Here is a 20,762-nt window from a genome sequence, read left to right as displayed (position 1 = left end):
AAACAGCTCCTGAGCTGCATTAAAAGTATCAGCAGCAGATCAAGGGAGGTAATCCTTCCCCTCTGCTCAGCACTGGTGAGAAATATCTGGAGTAGTGTCCAGTCCTGAGCTCCCCAGTACTAGACAGAAATGGGCTACTAGAAGAAGTCCAGTAAAAGGACAAAAAAAATATTAAGAACATGGAGAACTTTTTACATGAGGAAAGGCTAAAGGGATGGGATTGTCCAGCCTGGAGAACGAAAGGTTCAGGGGGATCTTATCAATGTTTATAAATGTCTGATGGGAGGACTGTAAAAAAGACAGCCAGACTCTTCTCTGCTCTCTTCTCTCTCCTCCAAGAGGCAAGAGGCACAAGCTGAAGTGCAAGAAGTTCTGACTGAACATAAGAAAACACTTTATTTCCTCTCTCAATTTTTTTTTTTGCTTTTACTGCAACAAGGAGTTGAACACTGAAACAGGTTGTCCATAGAAGTTGTGGAGTCTCCTTTCAGGAAGATATTAAAATATCTGACTGGATACAGTCCTAAGCAACTTGCTCAAGCTGATCCTGCTTTGATGGGGATTGGACTAGGAAATTCTCAGAGGTCCTATGTCAATGTTTTTGTGACCCTTGAGGACACTCTTACATATTCCTGCAAAGTATCTGTGTGTGGCATCACCATAAGCAGGGCACTGACTTGTCACAGGTTGCAGAGACATCCAAGGGAGGAATTTGTATTTTGATGTAAGGGAATGAGAGAAAAGTGTCTGTTTCCTGTGTCTCTTATGTTTAGGAGAGACACCTCTACGTATGCCAACTGATGCCAAATTAGCATGTTACACATAACTAAGGCAAAAGGAGGCAGTGAAGAAAGTCTTGTGTGATATAAGTGCAGACCTTTCTATACAGGTCTGGATAGATAATTAAGAACACTCTCACTCCATTATGCACTTTATCCTTTATTATTATAGCTAATGTTTTCCTATCCTTCTGATTTTAATTACAGGCATAAATGGATATGTACATCATACCCAGTCTGACCTAAGATTAAGCAGTTGCAATTTCTTTCCTGTAGTGGGAGAGGACACAGATGAAGCCAGTGCCCCAAGCCACAACCCTGAGCACCATTAGTTTCAAAAGACCTGTTTGAAAAAGAGGGGTCAGGGAACAGTGGAGCTACCGCCAGGTAGTTCCTTGGGAAGAGCCAAGAGCACGTCCCACTGAGGCACAAGAGACAATACTTGCACCAAAGGCAGACTCCAGTTCCAGTACAGGGGAATCACTTGTCTTTATGCATTTCCACAGCACGTAGGGAAAAGGGACTGGAACAAAGACAGAGACTGTGTATTAAGAAATGCCTTACTGATGCAATGGATTTCTTCTCCACATAGAAACAACTCAGCAGAGCCTCAAAAGCTAGGCAACGTGTAACAGTGTATTGGATTGCTCCATAATATATGTTGAGTGTGTATTTTTCTCAGCTTATCAGGCAGAGCTTTTTCTCTTCTGCTATTTTTTATTTCAACATTTTGGGGATTTTTTCCAAGCTGTACTTGTGTGCACTGCAGAGATGCTTCTGTGCACATACTCTTTCTGATAGGCCCTGGATAGGAAGTTAAATGCTGCTTTCTGAAGGCAGCTGTGGGATCCCAAAAAAGAGATAATTATTACTTTTACAAGTAGGTAAAGGAACATTACCTACTGCTAAAAATGTAGGATTCCTCTCTCACTTTGGGGAGCAGATCCTGGAGCTCTGCTTGTGCTCCAAATTCAAGTTGTTCTGTGACAGAGCTGCTTGGGTTTCCCTCTAACGAAAGCAAGGAGGCAAACATGTATGTAATGTCTGATCAGTATTTCCATACTGCCTGTCTATATCACAGAATAGTTGTGGCACAATCTTTCTATACTAAAATCCAACAATTCTGGACTGAATTTGAAGACTGGCCTGTTACTAGGATTTAACTGGTGGTGTGTGAGGAAAAATATCAAAAGAGAGCATTATATCACTGCATCTGGATGATTCTCAATGACCGATCATCAACAGCTGGCCTGCATAACCAGGTGGTTTGAACTGGAATCGCAAAGTGTTGCCATGATGCTGGTATCAGCAATTTCTGGCTGCAGAGCCATCGGCTGCTGACTGATGCCTTCTGTGGAGCTGAATTGGCTTTCTGTGAGGGCTTTTCCAACAGAATCCAAGACTGTGACAACTGTCTGCCTCCGTGACATCCAGACAATGTAGCATACTCTCTCTATGTTACAAGTAGCTGCTGAGCTCTCTGAATCCCAGCCCTGCCACCCTCGTAGGACCTCTGCAGTAAAATAAAACAGCCTGCAGGGCTTAGGTGAGGCTGCTGGAGCGTCTCCTATTATGCCAGATCTGAGGTTCCAAGAAGAAGGAAGAATTTATCCTTCCCAGAATAGTATTTCTCATTAGCCCTAGTTTCAGGTAAACAGTTTTTTGGATGAGCTGGTATCCTTCAGTGGGACAATAGTACCTTAAATGCTCTCCTTTTGGGGCCTTGTGCTTTGTGCTTTAGTCTCTCTTGCCTTCAAAGAAGAGATGTCTGTATTTACAGGTTTATCTAGAGTGTTGTATCCAGGTGGAGTATCCTACACTGAAGCTTCAAAATGTGCCAGACTCCCTTTTTATTTCCTTTAGGCTGTAGGATGTTTCTGATTTATTTTTTACTGTGCTCTCCCTGAAAGGGTTGTGTCACTGAAGTGGCAGCCTTGGGCAAGATGTGGTATGTGACTTCTCTCACCAGCTCTGGGGTTAAGTGCCAGCAGCGGGGTACTTACCCTGGCTCTCCCTTGCTGTCCTCCTTTCCCTCCCAAGCAGTAAGGAGAAAATGCTGCCCTTGTTGTTAACTCACCGCTATGTGGGACAAGGGGGGCTTCTGCCTGGGTCTCCAGGAGAAGTGGCAGCAGCCCCTGCTGATGGAGTATCTTCAGCTGGGGCCCTGCTGAGGTGCCTCTCCTGCTGCTGAAGTGTAAATCCCCAGCAGCGCTTTTAACCACCCTTCTCATGCTACTTGAAAAATAACTTGCTCTTGTCATTAATGCTGATCTATAGCCGCATTAATGTGTGAAATCATTGGGTGTGAAAATACTGTACTAACCACTACTTAATGTAATATTACCACAGTAATGTCTCTAAAAATATCTTGTCCACTTGATTGCTTTCATTGTGAACTAGAGATAATGTACCACTTACAGCTGATGATTAAAATTCATAAAGCTTTGGTTCTTAATTACAGCAACTTGCAATCAAAGTGAAATGTCAGATCCTGAATGTTGTTTATCTGTATACAAATTCACAAAAACAAGAAAATATAAGGATCATCTACACAACAAAGCCAAGCTGCTTTGCTTTAAGGTTAAGTCAAATAAAGACCCATGGGAGTATTTACTGAGACAGGTAGGGTAGAATCGGTGAGTATGGGATCTCTGATGTGGCAGAACTTGTCTCATATGAAACACACATCTTTGGGAATATTAAAAAACGTTATGGGAGAGATTTAGAAAATATATTGATGAAGATGGAAATGAAAACTTCATGGAAAACTGTTGTGGGTGGATGGAGGTAACTATCTGCTGTCCTACAAATGGAAATTTTGCAATTCAAGCTCAAGGTTAAACCAAAGATGTAGGTGTCTGAAAAATGCAGAAATGGATTCCCACTGCCATGGGAAACTACCGCAGTGTCTGTCAGGAGAGAGTAGGGTCCTCAGTTTCAAATGTCAAAATGATGTAACGATAATCATGCTTTTGATCAATGGTGGCACTGTACCACAAAATCACATTCTTTGGGGTGTCTGAATTTCCAGAGCTATGGTATTTCTTCCTTTTTTTTTCCCTTTTTTCCCCCCCCCTCAAGCTAATGCTAAGCTCTGAGAGTTTACAGTGCTCTGGGATGTATCTTACCCTAAATTCACTAACGCACTCTGGGATGTATCTTACCCTAAATTCACTAACGCACTAACTCCAAGTCAACATAGCTCATCCCCTTGCCTTCTGTATGTGTGTGTGTGTGTGTGTGCGTGTGCACGTGTGTTTGGGTTTGTGAGATACAGGCATAACTAAGTATAGAAACGGTAGTTCTGCTCCATTTATAGTCCTCCTGGTGTTCTTCATTTGTCGTATCTGTCCTGTGCCAGTCTGAAAAACTCTAAACCAGAGGGAGCCAATTCCTCATAACATCAGTAAAACAAAATAGCATTAAAACAATAGGATCGCTTTCTTGCTAAATCTGAGTAGCTGCACTTCTTTCTTCTGATTAAATGTTACTTTGAAGGAGAACTGGCCCGTTGTTTGGAAACTTCTTTAGAAAAGCAAAGTCTTTTTCCACAGGATATTCCCATTGTCTACAGACTGATTATTTTCTTGCATTCTTTCTGCCAGTAGATTAAAAAAAAATCCAACTCTTTGCATAAATGGGAAATCAAACCTTGACAATGGCATTCATTCTCCTGGGCTTTCCATGCCAAGTGTCCCTTCAGGTGTTACTCTTCCTGGTGGTTTTGGTCATCTATACAGAGACACCGGTGAGGAAAATGCTCCATTTCAGAGCTGATCCAGTGCAACCAAATGTTATTCCAGTGGCAATTTGTCTCATAGACATTTGCTATTTGCCTACCTCTGTTCCAGCTATGCTGGAGAACTTTTTCAAAACAGGAAAGCCATTTCCTACACTGCCCTCACTGTGCAGCTCTGATTCACTGTGACGTATCCTGGCACGGAGTCTCTCCTGCTGCCTAGCATGGCTTATGACAATTTTGTATCTGTCTACTGGCATTGACACTACTTGTGTATCATGAACAGCGTGGCTTGTTTATAGTGGGAAGAATTTCTATGGCTGTGGGGATTGGTAAGCTCCTTGGTACGTGCGTTCCTAATATCAGCCATAGCCATCAGCGAACCCTAACAGCTCAGCATGGTTGGGGTGTCGTACTGCTACCATAGTTCCCCTGCTCAGACTGCTGCTGCAGCAAAAGCTGCTCTCCACGTGGATTGGAATGAGCCTGCTCCTTGTGTACCGGTTTCATGGGTGCCATTCAGAAGACACACTAAGCCACAAGTAGAGCAGAAGCCTCTGAGTAACACAGAGGCAAAGCAAGTGACCTTCCTTCCCCACTTCTGGCTCTTCACAACTTTGGCTAACCCTTTTGCCTGGGGCATGGCATCAGCTTGCTGGGATGTTAGCTCTTGTAGCAGCTTCAAAAGGTCTCTCACTGAGTCCTGTTCAGACCTTTCCACTACTTGGTACCCAATCCCTATTTCAGTGTATAATGTGTATGTGGCACAGTCTAGTCCAAAAAGGAACATTCTCATAATGCAAGAATACTGTCTCGTTCCTCTTTTTGACATCCCACCAGAAAACCTGTAGGAAATTTGATGCAAAATTCCTGTTCATCTTTATGTTGCAGATAACTTGGCCCCTCATTTCTCAAGCAATGGCTTTGCAATACATTACTTCCTGCCAAATCTGTAAGACAGTTACCCATCCTTTCCAGTGCCAAATGCATCATGTTTCATGACAAGTGGCTTGCAGCTGCAAGCAGCGTCTGTATGTTCCTTCTAGTCTGCTTCCAGAGCTCCTGGTCTGCTTCCAGAACAAGCTCATTTGCAGGTAACTCATGAATCCCTTCCCTTCACAGCAACATGCACTCTGGACATACCACTCCCAACTTACTTTTCAGTCTCGGGGCTATTCAGTCCTTGGGAAGTTTAGATGCTTCTCTTGGGAACTGGCATCTGTGGTGAGGATGTGAAAAGAAATGCACTGAGCTAAGTTGTTTCTACCTTGAGCACAGCAGCATGGATAAATGCCCTGATTTTCACGGTGCAGTTGCAGCAGACAGAACCTGGCACAGCGGGGCAGAGATGGGTAGCCAGGAGCTGCTTGGCTTGGGGGAGGAATCTAGGATTTTCTGAGCAGCCCGGGCCCACTAAAGAACGTGTCCTCAAGAGGCAACGTCTGACAGCTATCCCACTCGCACGAAACACCACATGTCGAGGAATTTAATGTGAGCAGAGCGGGCCAGGTTTGCGTTTCGCCTGTTGCCTCTTCACACTTCCTGAATGCTGCAAAAAGGCCCAAGCGTCAAAGGGAAGGCAGCCCCTGGCAGTCATGCTTCGTGCCACTGGAAACCCTGTGGGCTCCCCCTGCCATCTGCTGCAGGTTGCTCAGGGAGGGAAGGCTCTCTTGTGCCTCTCACGTTAGCCTTTTATGCCTTGTAACAGGTTCGGGGCTGGTGATGACAGCTTTGCACCTAGGGGTAAGACAGTTAATTTAGATCAGGCACCTGTGGCTCCCTTGTCCTCTCTGGCTGAGGATAGATCTCCTTCAAAACACTGTATTCACTACCTACTCAGGGAGCGAAAAATCAGACTGTGCAAAGGAGGCGAGGAGGTACAACATGTAAAAAACATGTCCTCCCACTCTCCCTTTTCCGCAAGATAGGCGATGTTTGACTTCACACTTGAGGAAGCAGCTGAGAAATCCTTCAGATGGTTAAACATTTCAAACTATTTGGATGGGTAAATGTCCTAGATTTAAAAAATTTCGCAGAAAGACTCGAGTTGCAAAGTGGACCATGAAACGTTTGTGGAGATGTCCTTACCATCCTGCTGCTGACAGAGCAAATAACGGGGTAAGGGAAGGGAGGCGGGAATTGTAGGATAACAGGAAAGTAAATGGGTGATGCTAGGTTTCAAACTGAGTTTCTCATCCTTAGAAAAGACATGCTACACTTGCCTGGTTTTGGTTTCCCATGTTTCAGAGACTATTTCATTTCTGTTGAAATTTGCCTTTTTGGTTTAATAGCATTTATGTTTTGAGTGATGCTCTCTGTCTCAGATGGCTGTGGTTCTGGTGACCCTGGGCTGAGGCTTGGGCTAACTGACAGTCACCGGGGAATCCAAAAGGGTAAATTGCCTGTGCTGGTGAGTTACCATTTAGTAAGAGGAAAATAGGTATTCTGGAATACATAACATGGCTCCTTAGCGATGTCTGGCTTCAGCTTCTCATTCTTCTTTCACTCCACAGTGAATATGATGCTGGTGGAAGGTCCTGGCCTGACTGCCCTGGGAACTGAGCCTTGTGGAAGCCCTCAGCAGAGGGTCAAAGAATCCTGCCTACAGGCTTATTCTTGTTCAGTTTCACTGATGGAAGAGGAAACAGAGTTTATACAAAACCCAGCCCAACCCCCAGAAACATCTTGCTTTGTTTATATTCTGAGCTAAGCCTGCGACTCATGCTATTTGGAAGAGCTATCCAGACATTTCTCCATCTGACTGACTTCACATCTATTCCTTGATCTCATTGAGAGATCTGGCTTTTAGCTCCCGCTTGTGACGTTCCACTTTCTCTCTCTCTGCTCTACAGTGTCTGAAAGATCCCTGTATAACGTGATTATGCAACCATGCAAATGGACACGGTTCTTTTCATTTACTGCAAACTCCGCTCTGGGTCTCCGGGTCTGAAAATAAAATCATCAGTGAGACATACACTGTAGAAGGCAGCAGGAAGGGAGTTTTAGGTGGCTGGGAGTGAATTCTTGAAGGTGATATTAGAGGTGGAAAGAGGCTATTTGAAGTAAACTGGTGTGCCACCATCTCTCTACAGGAACCAGCATCAGCTAATAGACAGTTCTCCTCTGAATCCTTTCCCCTAGGAAATGGCAGATACTTGCCTTCCTGGTTGTTTTCCCCTGCTGGAGGTCTCCCCCCTGCGCCCCCGCCCTAAGCCACAGGGAAATTTGCAGGGCGGCTCTCCCAGGAGTCTAATTTGCACCCTCCCACTGTAAACAGGCAGTTGCCTGCTTCACTTTGCACCCAGGCGGGGGGGCCTCAGGGGGGAACTTAACCACACTGCTGCTACTGCTGCCGCCGCTGCTGCTGCTGCTGCCGCCGCTGCTGCACAAGGACACCCAGCACCCAGCTGAGGGCAATTGAGTAGGAGGAGCGAAGGAGTCAGGAAAAAAATAAAATTACATGCAGAAAGCTGGTACCACTTAATGATTTCAGACACCTTGGCCACCTCTTGTTATCTCTGTAAGTGTAGATGCCCCTCTCCACTGTGGTAAGACCTGTTCAGTTTCAGTGGCCTTTCTCATTACAGTGCCCATGTGTCTTGCCAGGGCTTCATGGCCCTTATCCTCCAGGATGACCCCACAGATCAGGCTCCCATTACGTGTGCTGAGAGCAAAGGTATAGAGCAGGCCGAGGCCTGCCGCTGATGTGATCCACAAGCTTGTGTCCCTTATCCTCAGGCAACCCCTTCCTCCCTTTCTGGTGGTGTCACATAGCCCACATAGTGAAAGGGATACACATTAGCTCTCCCAGAATCTCTCCAGATAAGCTGCTTTTCCATTCCACTGCCCTCCAGGTGAGTCTTGATCCATCCAAAAAGTTCCCCTTACTGGGTAACCGGGGCTCCTGTGCCCACTCATTTCCCCTTACTGCGGTAACCAGGGCTCCTTCCCAGACTGGGGCAGCAGTTTGCAGCTACCGTGCTCTGAAGGAGCACCTGTGGGAGCGGCCATGCCAGCCCTGGGCCCAGAGAGGGCAAGGGCCTCAGGTGAGTTGGCTCGGTCTGAGGAGCTGAGGCATGTGCCGGGAAGGGAAGGGAAGGGAAGGGAAGGGAAGGGAAGGGAAGGGAAGGGAAGGGAAGGGTGGGCCTCGGGGGCCGTGCGCGGTGGTGCCGCCTGGCCGAGGCCCTGCAGGGGGCGCCGCCTCCGCCGCGGAGGGCCGGCAGGGGGCAGGCGCGGGCCCGGCCGCGCTGGGCGGCGCGGGGGCCGGTGCGGGGCCGGTGCGGGTCCGGTGCTCGCCGCCGGTCGCCCGCGGGAGCCAGGGGCGCACACCCGGCTTCCCCCTACCCCCATTCCTCCCTCTCTTTTTTAACCCTTTTCGTTTTTCTTGTTCTTTCCCCTTCCAATTTCCCCCCCTCTTTTGTTTCCCCGCTTTGTGTGCGGGGTGGGGGGCGGTTAGTGAGGGAGTGTCGTTGCTGCCTCTCCCTGCGAGCTGCATTCGTCTCTCGCTGTCCTCTCCGCCTGCCTCTCCATTTCCTCCCGCTCCCTCTGTCAGCTCTGTGTAGCCTGGCGTGTTTCTCTGTTTCTCTCCCCGCCACGCAGCCCTCCCTCTGTGCAGCTCTCTCCATGAAATGGAGCTGAACAATTGCACCGGAGCAGCTTTTTCTGTTCCTGCCATATGTCCGTGTGCCGAGGCACCATTTCTCTTGCGGTAGTTTGAATGCATTCGTGCTGGAAATACTAGGACAATAACAAAACTCTGAATTCCTGCCTGTGCCTTTTTGAATTGTAATGAGATTTGAAATCCAGTGTGAATGAGACATGATGGATGGCTGTACTGATATTTTGAGCTGGTTTAGTTTACTGTCTTCTGAGATGCCCGGGTTGGATACTGACGGGAGGCCCTTGAGGGAGGAAAGGCAAGCATCCCCCTGAATGTTACCTGCCACCCAAACACCCAAGAGGACATACCAAGTCACTGAAGTGGCATCATTCTTTTTTTTCTTTTGAAGAATGATATGGTTCTACAGTCAAAGAACCTCTAGTAATTGCTCAAATCCTTAAGTAGGAAAAGATGATGCCTGCTTATGTCTGCAGGGTACCAGAAACAACAGTAACTGTGATCAGTGTACACTTCCTCATTCATCTAAATAAGGTTTTAGCTGAGGCTGCCTCTGTAGCACAGAACTCTCTCCTTTTATCACCTAATCTGCCCCCTCAAAATCCCTGCTTGAGCTCCTCATAGGTCTGACCCCTGTCATGCATGAGGGACACACAGCCCTGCATCCCTCCTGGTAAAAAAAAAAAAAAAGAGCTTTGAGACTGGGAGCCGTACTGCCCTGTAATTAATGCACGCTCAGCCTCAAATACACAGTGACAACAACTTAAATGTCAACATTCCTAGTTAATCTCTTGCTAACAAAATATGCCTGGAAAGAGATGGCTCTGTGTAATCTCCAGTGAATAAGATCTTATTTTAGCAGTACAAGCATTTGGAAGACTTCCTCAGTTTGACCAATGAAACTGAAAGATTGGCTTTGATAATCGCAGCTGTAAATGATGTGTTTGATCCCCTTGGTGAAGAAACCCACTGCATGTGGCAGAGCTTAGAAGCCCTCCTCTGCCCAAGCCCTCCTCCAGAGCAGCAGCAGGCTGGTCTTCCTGGGTGGTGTCTGTATGACACAGAATGTGATTTCTGCTCTCTGATGTTTGCAGCCCTCCTCTCAGCTCAGCAAGATGTCCACAGACTCTTCCTGAGTCACATTTTCCAGCCCAAACATCTAGTGATATGAAAAACGAAGTTATAGGGAGGGGAAATTTATTTTAGTACTCTCTCACAAGCATTGGAGTGGGGACCATGGACAAGTGGTGTTTGGCTTCCTTTCTCTATGTGTTGAGGCCAGACTTGTGCTTCTCCTGGGGAGCTCAGGTAGACCCTGAGTGGTGTTACGTTTTCTCCCTGCAGCTGTTTCAAGCCTTCAACGTAGGTGAAAGGCAGAGCTCCCAAGGTGAGGAGAAGCAGCTTCTTGCTGTTCAAAGCAGTCTGATGTGTCAGCACCCTGGGTCCCCACAGGCAAGATACCTGCGCTTCTGGGGCTGGCATGCTCAGACACAAGACATCAGCACCCCCTCCCCAGCAGGCTGCAGAGCCTTGGCAGCACTGATAGAGTTTCTTACCTGGGGTGGATTGGTGCCTGAGCTCTAGGCCCAGTACAAGACAATACAAAAGGTGGTGGGCCATTCTTCTGAAGGTCACCCTGATTTAACACGCATCCTTTACACCCCTGGCTATTTTTGTCTGTGGCGTGCAAGCATGTGTTGGGAAATTTCAGCATTCTGCCTATTCCATGGTTTTCAATCCCTGCATTCCTGCATGCCAGCATCGCCTTGCACTCTATGATAAAGTGATATCCACTTCCTTCCCTTGCATGTTACAAGGTTTTTCTTTTCTTTTCTTTTCTTTTTTCTTTTTGTCCCTTCCTTTCTGAGGGGTGCTCTTCCCCTCTGTTATTTCAGTCTCTCATTTCAGCCTGACTCTGTTCACACTCTCTTTCTCACACCACCTCTTTTTTATTCTGCTTTGTTCTTCTGCCACCACCTGTCACCAAAGCCTTTTCCTTCCCTAATGTGTTATCTGGTAGAGCTGTATCGATCTTCTTTTACTCCATGCCTAATATCTCCCTTCCATTGTTTTCTAAAACATCCTCTCCATCTTCCTCTTCTTTCCCCATTGCCCAATACTTGCCCATGCCTTAGCCATCCCTCACCAGCTCCCTGTCACCCTTCACCGCGGTCGTTCCATGCCTGTTGTAGGCCAGGGCAGCAGTTGTTGCCCCTCTCCACCTCCCTTACCCACAGCTGCTTTCCTCTGCCTTCCCTGCTCCTCGCCCTCCAGGCCCCAAGCCTTGCTAGAGTTCCGTGCTGGTGGCACGGAAATGAGAAGACCTTCTTCAGCTTAAGACAGTGTGGAAAGATGTGACTTCTGGGCTAGGATGGCCCTCCTAATTATTTAGTAATTAGTCTAAAGTGCTTGAATCCCAATAACTGCTTGAAATGGCTTCATGTAGCCCTGAGCCACCCTCTTTACCATCTTGCTGTGTCAAAACTAGCATGCAGCACACTCAGGCTCTGAAGATAATTGGATATTTTCGAAGCCTCCATTCTTTTGCAGGACTTATAGTGCTTCCACCTTTCCCTGTCTTCACCTTATTCCTGACTCTCTCTTCCCATCTACTGTGACTGTTTTCTATTTTTACTCTTGACAAAAGGTTGTGGGCTTAGAGGCTGCTCTTGTAGCTGTAGATGTAAAATGCCTGCTGTGTGGTGTTTGTAATGAAAAAAACGCTCCTGGAAGTTAACTAATTCTCTGACCTGACTAATTAACTCTGCAGCCACGTGGAGCTGTGGAAGAGTGTCAGTGTGGTTTCATTGCCAAGGGTGCTGGGCTGGGCAGGAGGGAGAGAAGGGAAACAGAGGCACTAATTTCTGTGATCCCAGCTCTTCCCCCGGCTCCTGCCATCATAAGCAAGTTGTTTCCCATCCCCATCTCCCTTCCTCATGCCCTCACTCTCTTCTTCAGTCAAGCTGCTCAGGGCAGGAGCTGTTTCTCATTAGGCCTATTCAGTGCCTTGTACAGGGGAGGCCTTGACATTGGCGGGAGCACTAATCGCTGTTGTTGTACAAACAATAAATGCTGGAGAGACAAAGAATTATGGAGCCAGATAACTCCAGATGATAGTTTGTCCCTTTCTGAATTTTTTCCCTTTGCTATCTCTGCCTCCAGGAGAATAGCTGCATGGCTTTGACAAGGGCAGATTGATTCCTCCATGGTGATACCACAATCCCATCTCTTCTCCTTCTCTCAGGCCCAAACCCAGTCTTCCCTGGATCCAGTGAAAAGATTCCTGCAGAAATACATTGGAAGTAGTCCAGGCTCTTCTCCCCTAAGCAGCATGGTTTTGACATCAACCCACCAGTGTTTAGAGTACACTGAGAGCCAGATGAGGTTGCCTGTACTATTTCAAGGCTAGATGTTTGATAGGAGAGATTTTCCTCCATACATCCTCCCACAGAGGTTTGGTATATCCATGCTCTTTGCCCTGGCTCACTCTGCCCATCACACATGCCACTGGAGCTCCTTAGGGAGCTCTGTTGGGCACCTGTGAAGTGATTGCCAGCAGCACATGCTTTCTAGGGACTTGCTGGGAGACTATCAGGAGCTTCCCTTACCCATGGGAGCATCACCCCTTCCTTCTGCCCATCGCCTGCCTCCAAGTAGGCAGCACAGTAACCACAGCTTTTCCTTGCTGGGATGGTGGTTAAGAGTAGGGCTTGCTGAGTAATTCACAGCTCGGATGGGTTTCTGAGGCTCCAGGTGGCCAAGAACACACTAACTAGAAAAATCCCATTCCACTGAGTCCCAGCAGGTTGAGGTGGTGACAGCTGGTGCTGTTTGGGATCAGAGATCCCGGCTGATGCTGCGGCTGCATGCACTCCCAGTTGACACACAGGGCTGAGCGCTGCTGGGACTACATCCAGCATGCAAGAAGGCAGAGGCACTCAGGCTGGGGACCTAGAATATGAAGAGGAAGCAAAATAATTGCTGAATGAAGGAAGAGATATGTTCAGCTGCTCGACTGAAGTATGCCTTCCCACAGGATTGCTGGGCTGTGCCTGCCGAATGTGAGCTCTGGCCACCAGGGGCAACAAAACTGGAGCTTTTCTGGCAGTTGACAGAAACTCGAGGAGGAGACACAGAGCCAAGCAGTGCTCACTGAGGGGACATGACAATGACTGCAAGGCTGGGAGTATGTGAGTGTGCGTGTTGAGGCATACCTGGCACTGGGGCAGGTGTATCTGAGATCACTTTGGGATGAGCCTTCTGGATTCCCCCGAAATAAACAAATCTCCTGATGTCACTCCTTCCTCCTTTTGCTCCCCATGGTACTTGCAAACATCTTGACACTGTGACACAAAAGGTGGTGCAAGGATGTTTGTGCCAGTGAAGACCCAAGTCACTATGCCTGTGCAGCACCATGAAGCCCTGTAGACTTCAAAGCTCTGGTCTTGATCCCGTGGAGCCGTGATAGCTTTTTGAAGCTGTGCACAGAGCAATAAGGATAAGGGTTGTTACAGAAGGTACACTGAAGAACTGAGGAAGCTAGACTAGTACTGAACCCAAGCCAACTCATGTTGCTCCAGCTCTGCTATGGCGGTGTGCTGTGGTACAGTTAGCAGCAGCAGAGCTAACTCTCTGTACTGCATAAGTGTCAGTGTCACCAAGGTGGCAAACACTGCAGAACCATGCAGATTGGCTCTTTAGGGCATTGGCTGACCTGCCAGATGAACGAAGTGTAGCTTTCACAAGGATTGCCTTCTTACCAGATGTCATCCCTACCGCTGTAGAGGTGTATCCAACTGTGACTTCCAAGTACCTTTGGACCTCCCCCTGGCTTCACAACCCTGCCTTGCTTCATGAGAATCACTTTAGTTATTGCTCTGGTTGGTGACTGGGAGCCTGTAGAGAACCCAAAGAGAAACAGAAGTAACTGCAGTGTTGAAAGCCTCTGCTTCATAATTCCATTCTGCAGGACTTTACGTGTATGTCAGAGCAGGTGGTCAAAAGTCATCTCCGAGGGCAGAGCCAGAACTGAGGAGAACTAAGGATTAGAGCCTAGCTAAACCACTATCTGTGGTTCAAGACTACTTGTGTCTTCAAGTTCTGCTGAATCACCTAGGCTGGAGGTGATGTTGGTCTTCTGTACCCAGGTCACACATGACTTGGAGGATTTGCTTCTTTTCACACCAGATCTGCCAGAGGTCTGAAGAACTAACTACCGTTCTAGTCCTTACACTGCCCACGCAGGTAGCTGGCTCACTCTTTTGACCTAGCAGTGCTCAGCATTGTGCGTTACGCCACTCTGGGCTTGTACCCCGGCAACTCTGCAGCCTCTTAGATGATCTACATACCAGCTCATGCTGAATCCAGAGCAAGTAGCTCAGGCTAAAAACAGCAGAGTGCCATTACTGCAGCAGAGGAGGTTTTTTTCCAGCAACAGTGGTTGTTAATTTGCCTGATAATAGCAATGTCTATTTGGGCAGGAAAAAAATCAGCAGCAAAACACCAGTTAGCAACTTGAAGTTTTAATTCTCTTACTGTCCCCACTTGTGGCACCCAGCTTCTGGGTCCTAGATATGTGCTCCAGCTTTGCTAGGTTTCTTTGTGCCACCACACACACACAGGTACATGCCATTCTTCTGCCTCATCCCAGCCCCGATCTGTTGTCCTGCCTGATGCGTGCCCCTGCTTGTCCTGCAGCACAGTACCATCTCAGGGCTTCCTGGGTGAAGGCTTGGGCTGGGGATCATTGGGGCTGGCAAGAGGGGACACAAGGGACCCTCCTACAGCACAAACTGTTCACTTGCAGATGTCTTTGGAGCACTCTGCCCCACCTCTGGGAGCAAGTGGCTTAAGACTTGAGCACGATTGTTGGGAAACTTGTCTCTGGTTACTAGCTGTAACCTAGGTTCATCCACTTGAACCTGAACACGGACCTCTTTGCCCATTGTTTAACTGCTGCTGTGTGAGACAAGGGACCAGCATGCTGCCAGCACCCAGGCTCAGCACCTGGAGGGTGCACAGCCCTGCCTGAAGCCCAGTGAGCCCCTGCTGTGCAGCACTGGTGCCAGTGGCCTGCTGCCAGGGCTGGGTGCAGGCAGGGGAAGGTGGCTGCTGGGTCCCACTGAACCAAGGGCATGGCCCTGCTGAGCCAAGGGCTGAATCCCACTGAGCTGAGAGTTGGGCCCTTTTGAGCCAAGGGCCACCCCCTCTGAGCCGAGGGCTGAAACCCACTGAACTGAGGGCCTGGCCCCACTGAGTTGAGGGCCGGACCCCACAGAGCAGAGAGCTGGGAGCAGGATGGCTCTCAGCTCCAGCCAGGGCCTCACCAGCACAGGGAGGAGAGTGTGCGCAGCTGCAGCGTTGGGCAAGATTTGCTAATGGGAAACAGAAACAATTCAAACTGCATGGTAGTGGGAGAAACACTAACAAAATTATGAGCTTGGAGCTTGTAACAGTCCTGCTAGTGAACTCACTGCCGGTGAAATCACGTTTTTTCTTTCCTTTTCTTTTTTTTCATTAGGACACAGAAGTTTTCCAGTTTGTTATAGCAGGGACAACAATACTCTTCAGTGTGAACAGGGTCTTGGGCAAGCCAACATTTTTTCTGCTAAGTACTAGCAAAGAAGAGCAGTACTTTGTATTGCCTTCCCATGCACTAGTCACTAGGAACATACACTGTCTCCTTGGTCCTTGGGTAGGCAGAAGGTGCAGAGGGGTCCTTGGAAGAGCAGCAATAGCTCTCAGAGATGTGCTCTTCCTCTTTCCTGGCAGAAATCCACAGCGCAAGCATGCTGCAAATGGCAACCTTTGTAGAGAGAGGCTGGAAGGGCTGGAGCAAGACTTTTTTCTTCCTCTGGGAGGTGGCAGAGCACATTCTGGATAATTGTTTCATGCTGCTTGGGAGTGGTGTGTAGCTTGGTTTCTCCTTAGTTGCGTTAATTGTGTGGTAAGGTGCCTAGAGCCTTCTATTGGCATCTTTATTTATTTAAATACAAATGAAGAAAGCATTAAATCAATTGTTCCTTTTTCTTTGCTCTCTCTTGTCTTATCATCCTTTCTATCACCTACTCTTAGCTGTACCAGGCTTTCGCTTTTTCAGCTGAAACAAGTACACCAAGTAAGAGTCTCAGGCTGAATTTCCTGCCAACTCAGGGAGGCTGCACTGAAGAAGCACACTTTAACATTGCTGGCTTTCCCCTACTGCTATTTCACGTAAGTTTCAGGGTGCTTCCTAAGCTTATTTGCTGGCCAAGGCTTCAGTCTGTGACCCTTTGCGTGCCCAACCCTGTCACACTGCAAAAATAAAACACCTACACAGTATGGCATTCATTGAGACTAGCATACAGTTCTCTGACCCCTTCAGCTACTCTGCCTTTCATCTCGATGGGTTAAATTGAGACACATATGTCTCGGGTGGACCCTCTGCTATTTTAACCTATTTAGATCCTATAGCTAGGAGCAGAACCCAGGATTCCTGGATTTGATCATTCCTCTGCTATTAGGCAAATAGTTTGTAACCAAATGGCAAACTATGAGTCGAGGCCCTCTCCCCTCGCCAAACTCCATAAAAGATAATTGCTCCTGGAGTTCAAGTGGTGGCATGTTTTGCAAGAGATCTGAAAGCCTAGTATGCAGCTCTCAGATAGACATTTTAATTGTGCCTATGATTACCCATTCCCCTTCCCCCCCCCTTTTCTTTTTTGTTCCCAATGATTCAGTAAATTTGTACACTGAAAACTTGCTGGAAAACTATGACATCTGTCAACAATCTGCTCATCGTTGTGTGCCAGAGGTCGAAATACCTGCATTGTGCTTTGGGGGCACTTGTTACACGTACAGATTGGTGAAGTCAGAAGCTCATGGTCCTGAGGGCTGAGGAGTCTGCACCTACCATTATGTGCCATTAGCAAGATGAAGGCAGACTTGGTCCTCTCCAGTGGTACAACTCTATATGTCTGCACCATGCAGGGGTCAGAATAAAGGATGCTCTTAATTAGGGACTGGATCCCTCTGCTTGGGAGTCTACACGTTTTCTTTTAAACTTTGCCTCCTCTTTTTCTCTGGTGTTATCTCCTGCAGATGGATGCTGGCCTCTTTGCTTGCCCTAAATTCTGTTGTACTTACCTCATTACTCTCCTAATGACGAATTGACAAATGCTCTTGCTTGATTTACTGGCAGTGTTACAGGTGTGCAGAACACTTGTCAGTACCTTGCTACTACATGCCTAATTTTTCAAACGGCTGGGTGTGCTAGCTTCCTTTGCAAAACATCCCTGCACGTTCACCTGGTATTATTCCCCTGCCATGGGCTTTGCCACATACTTCCACCCAAAGCTTCCAGAGCTATGCCCCAGGATTTCCTCCCCTGCTCCAAAGCAAAATCAGGCCCTACATGCAGGCATTGATGTAGCCAGACCTCTGATCAGGAGAAGCGAGCAGAGAAATGACATGACACAGCAGCCCTCCAGCTGGTTGTGGGTACTCTGGACCAAGTATGATTGTCTGTTGCTCACCATGCGACAGGCAGCAGGGTAGCATGCATGCCAGCTCCTCCTGCCCTTCGAGTTGCTCCTGGCTGCTGCGACCCATGGCACAGGTTTGCGCCCCATCTGTTGCTTCTCATCTGTTTGTCTTTTTTAAATCAGAAAAGAACATTTTCACTGATCAAATCCCAGATCACAGATCTTGCCACCACCTGAAAGAGTGCATTGCTGAGATTAAATAGAGGCTTTGGAATGCAGGAGCAGGACAAGTGAGAGGTCTTGAAGCATTCCAGAGCGATGGAGCGCAAACTGCACGGGAAGGGAGGAACATCAACATTGTGTGCACACATTTCTTCACCAGTTGGGCAGAGCTCTTGTGCTCTTCTTCTGGTTGTGTTGCTAGGAGAGGAGTGCTCTGCCCTCTTCATGGCTATGAATAGCTCACCCTTGTTTATTCAGCTCAGCTCCGCCTGCTGGTTACAACCACAAGCGGCACCATCTCATTGCATGACACCACCATAAAACAATGTGACTGCAAGAGGAACGGTTCCCCCTACACCTGAGAAAACTTCAAAGTACCTCTGTAGTGCATTGCTCCAGCACTCCTTTTCTCCTTCTATCACCACTATTCACTGCACATCTTCTGCCTCCATCAGAGAGGTCTAAAACCAGCCAAACAGCACACTGTCACCCCCAGAAAGCAATGCTGAGAGGCAAATCAGGGCATGAGCTCAGAAATCTGTCCTGAAAATACATGCACAACCACTTCACCGTCCTTTCTGCTGTTCCAGTGTAAGAGCCTTTCATGAGCTAGAAAAGTTACTTTTGCTTTTTAGAGAAGGCTGAAATTCTTGCTTAAGCCCATGAATCCCAGATCAGGGACTTCAAGAAAGTAACAGATGGCTTAAAAAAATTGGCAATAATGAGATTCCTGAGATTTTCTTAATAATATTTTGTCTGAGATCTGACGGGGAATGAGGCATTTATGGCAATGGAATTAAATGGGCTGTATTGACAATGGAAAAAACTAATGGGGCTGAGCAAAAGACTCTCCAAAGTGCTGCAAAATGTGACCAAGCACAGCATTTCACAACATCTACTGCAAAGGACAGAGGGAGGGACAGCAATGACAAATCAGCCTACACATTTATGAGATGGGATGTGTGTGTACGGGCAACCACAGAAAGCCATACAAGTACAGAATAGCAGAGTAGATAGAAAAGTCCCAGCTTTTGGAGCAGCATGGACACTCAAGGCAGAGCAGCATAGATTGAAAGAGTTATGGATGGCTGCTGCACAGCTACAGAGAAACCTCCCCTTCTTTTTCAACATCACGAGCTTCCACGTGTGCATATTTCCCTGGACATCTTGTCTTTCTCCACCTGGGAATTTTGTTTGGATGAAATCTCAGTACTGCATACATTTATTCAGAATTTCCACATGCCCATCTTTCAGATAGCTGGGCTGCTGAATATCCAGAAATTCAGGATGGACTGACTGCACACAGGAGGTGAACTGTATAGCATGCACACACCATGTCTAACGAATCCAAAAATTGTCAGACCTGCCATGCATATGCTGCGCAGACAATCTGCATATGTACAGTATGCCCAGGGTGCTCTAAAGGTGTCTGATCTACCCTGCATGAGCAGAAAATCTACATGCTTGGGAAACAGGACAAACACAGGTTTGGGGTGTTTTTACACCTTCTTGATGTATTCGTAGAGGAGTGAACAGATGAATGCTTCAGTGCAGTAGACGGGGAAACTTAGGTACATTCATACATATGGAGGCTATATGTCCTAATACACACTACTTGTTTTACAGCAGCCACCTAAACAATAAACCCTAGTGGGCTGGGGTCCTATTGCACAAGACATTGTACACGCAAAGCTTTATTTCCCCACTCTCCCCAGAAAACCCCCAACATATAATCTAAATTAATAGAAGTGTAAGAAAGGTGCATCATAATTTCTGCTTGGACAGACAATGAGTGAAATAAAAGGAAGCTCTTACTCCCCTAAAGCAGGACACGGGTGAATTTTAGACATCTGAATACAAATTATGATCCTGCAAACCCTCTTTCAGCTTAAGCCTGGTGCTGGGGATGCCCAGAGCCCTCAGGTCCACCAGATTTGACAGTGAGGCCCCACGGCTTCAGCAGCTCTGCTCCGTGCCTAATCTGGGATAGCCTCCCACTTGACAAGGCTAAGCAAAACAGCAGCAGGAGGAGCTGGACATGAAACACTTTTTTGCCTAGAGGTACATCCCTCCAGGATGATGTCTGTGCAAGCCCTCAGAGAGGATGATACTTCTTTTTAAGGTGCAGTGTCCAGAGGGGTTAAAACACTCATGGAGGATATGGAAGACCAAGACTTCACTGTCTCCTCTGCCCCAGGGCTTTCCTGTCTGCATCTCCCATGGATGTGCTCCAGCTCCCAAGCTGTCGGCTGTTTTGGAGACAGAGGGCACGTTCATCTCTTCTGCCAAAGGCAGAAGATTTACTTAAAAGACTTGTGGCTTCCCTGGGCACACATGCATACTGGAGAGGAAGTATCTGTAGGAGTCTCCACCCTGGCTGTTTGGGGTTTTGGTGCAGAGGAGGGGTTAGCCTGTGGACCGGTCAACTCTTGAGCAACCACTTCTGACTTTTACCTCTTGTTTCTAACATAAACCTCATAAACAGGTGCTGGGCAAAGGGACTCGTGTTTTCCCTCGTTCATGGAGTGCCACGAGATCAATGAGATTAAACATGTGCTTACATGCTGTCCTGAATTGGGGCCATGAAGAGAGCAATGGGAAAGTAAACAGGAGAGAAACGTTATGGAAATGAAGGAAGAGGGAAAATCCACCCTGCCAAGAGAAGCAGCTCTCAGCAGTTGCAAGAAGATAGATTCACCCAGAGCTGATTAGCCATTAGGAAGTCCAGGGACTAGAAAAAGAAGACTAAGTCATTTTCACCAAGGTTCAAAAATGATCTGAAAGAGCGAGACTTGGGCCAGTTGAGAAAGGCTATCTATTGGGTGCAGTCGTTCCCAGAGGAGGTAAGTTTCGCCCTGGGCTGTTTTTCCCCATTAGCGGAATGCAGGTATTTGAAATGATCAGGCTTCAAACCATCCAATACAAGTAGCTCTTGTTCTCCC

The sequence above is a fragment of the Colius striatus genome, chromosome 1 (genome assembly GCF_028858725.1).
Source record: "Colius striatus isolate bColStr4 chromosome 1, bColStr4.1.hap1, whole genome shotgun sequence".
Lineage (NCBI taxonomy): Eukaryota > Metazoa > Chordata > Aves > Coliiformes > Coliidae > Colius > Colius striatus.
The sequence above is the reverse complement of the archived record's forward strand: the minus strand, read 5'-3'. Positions refer to the sequence as shown.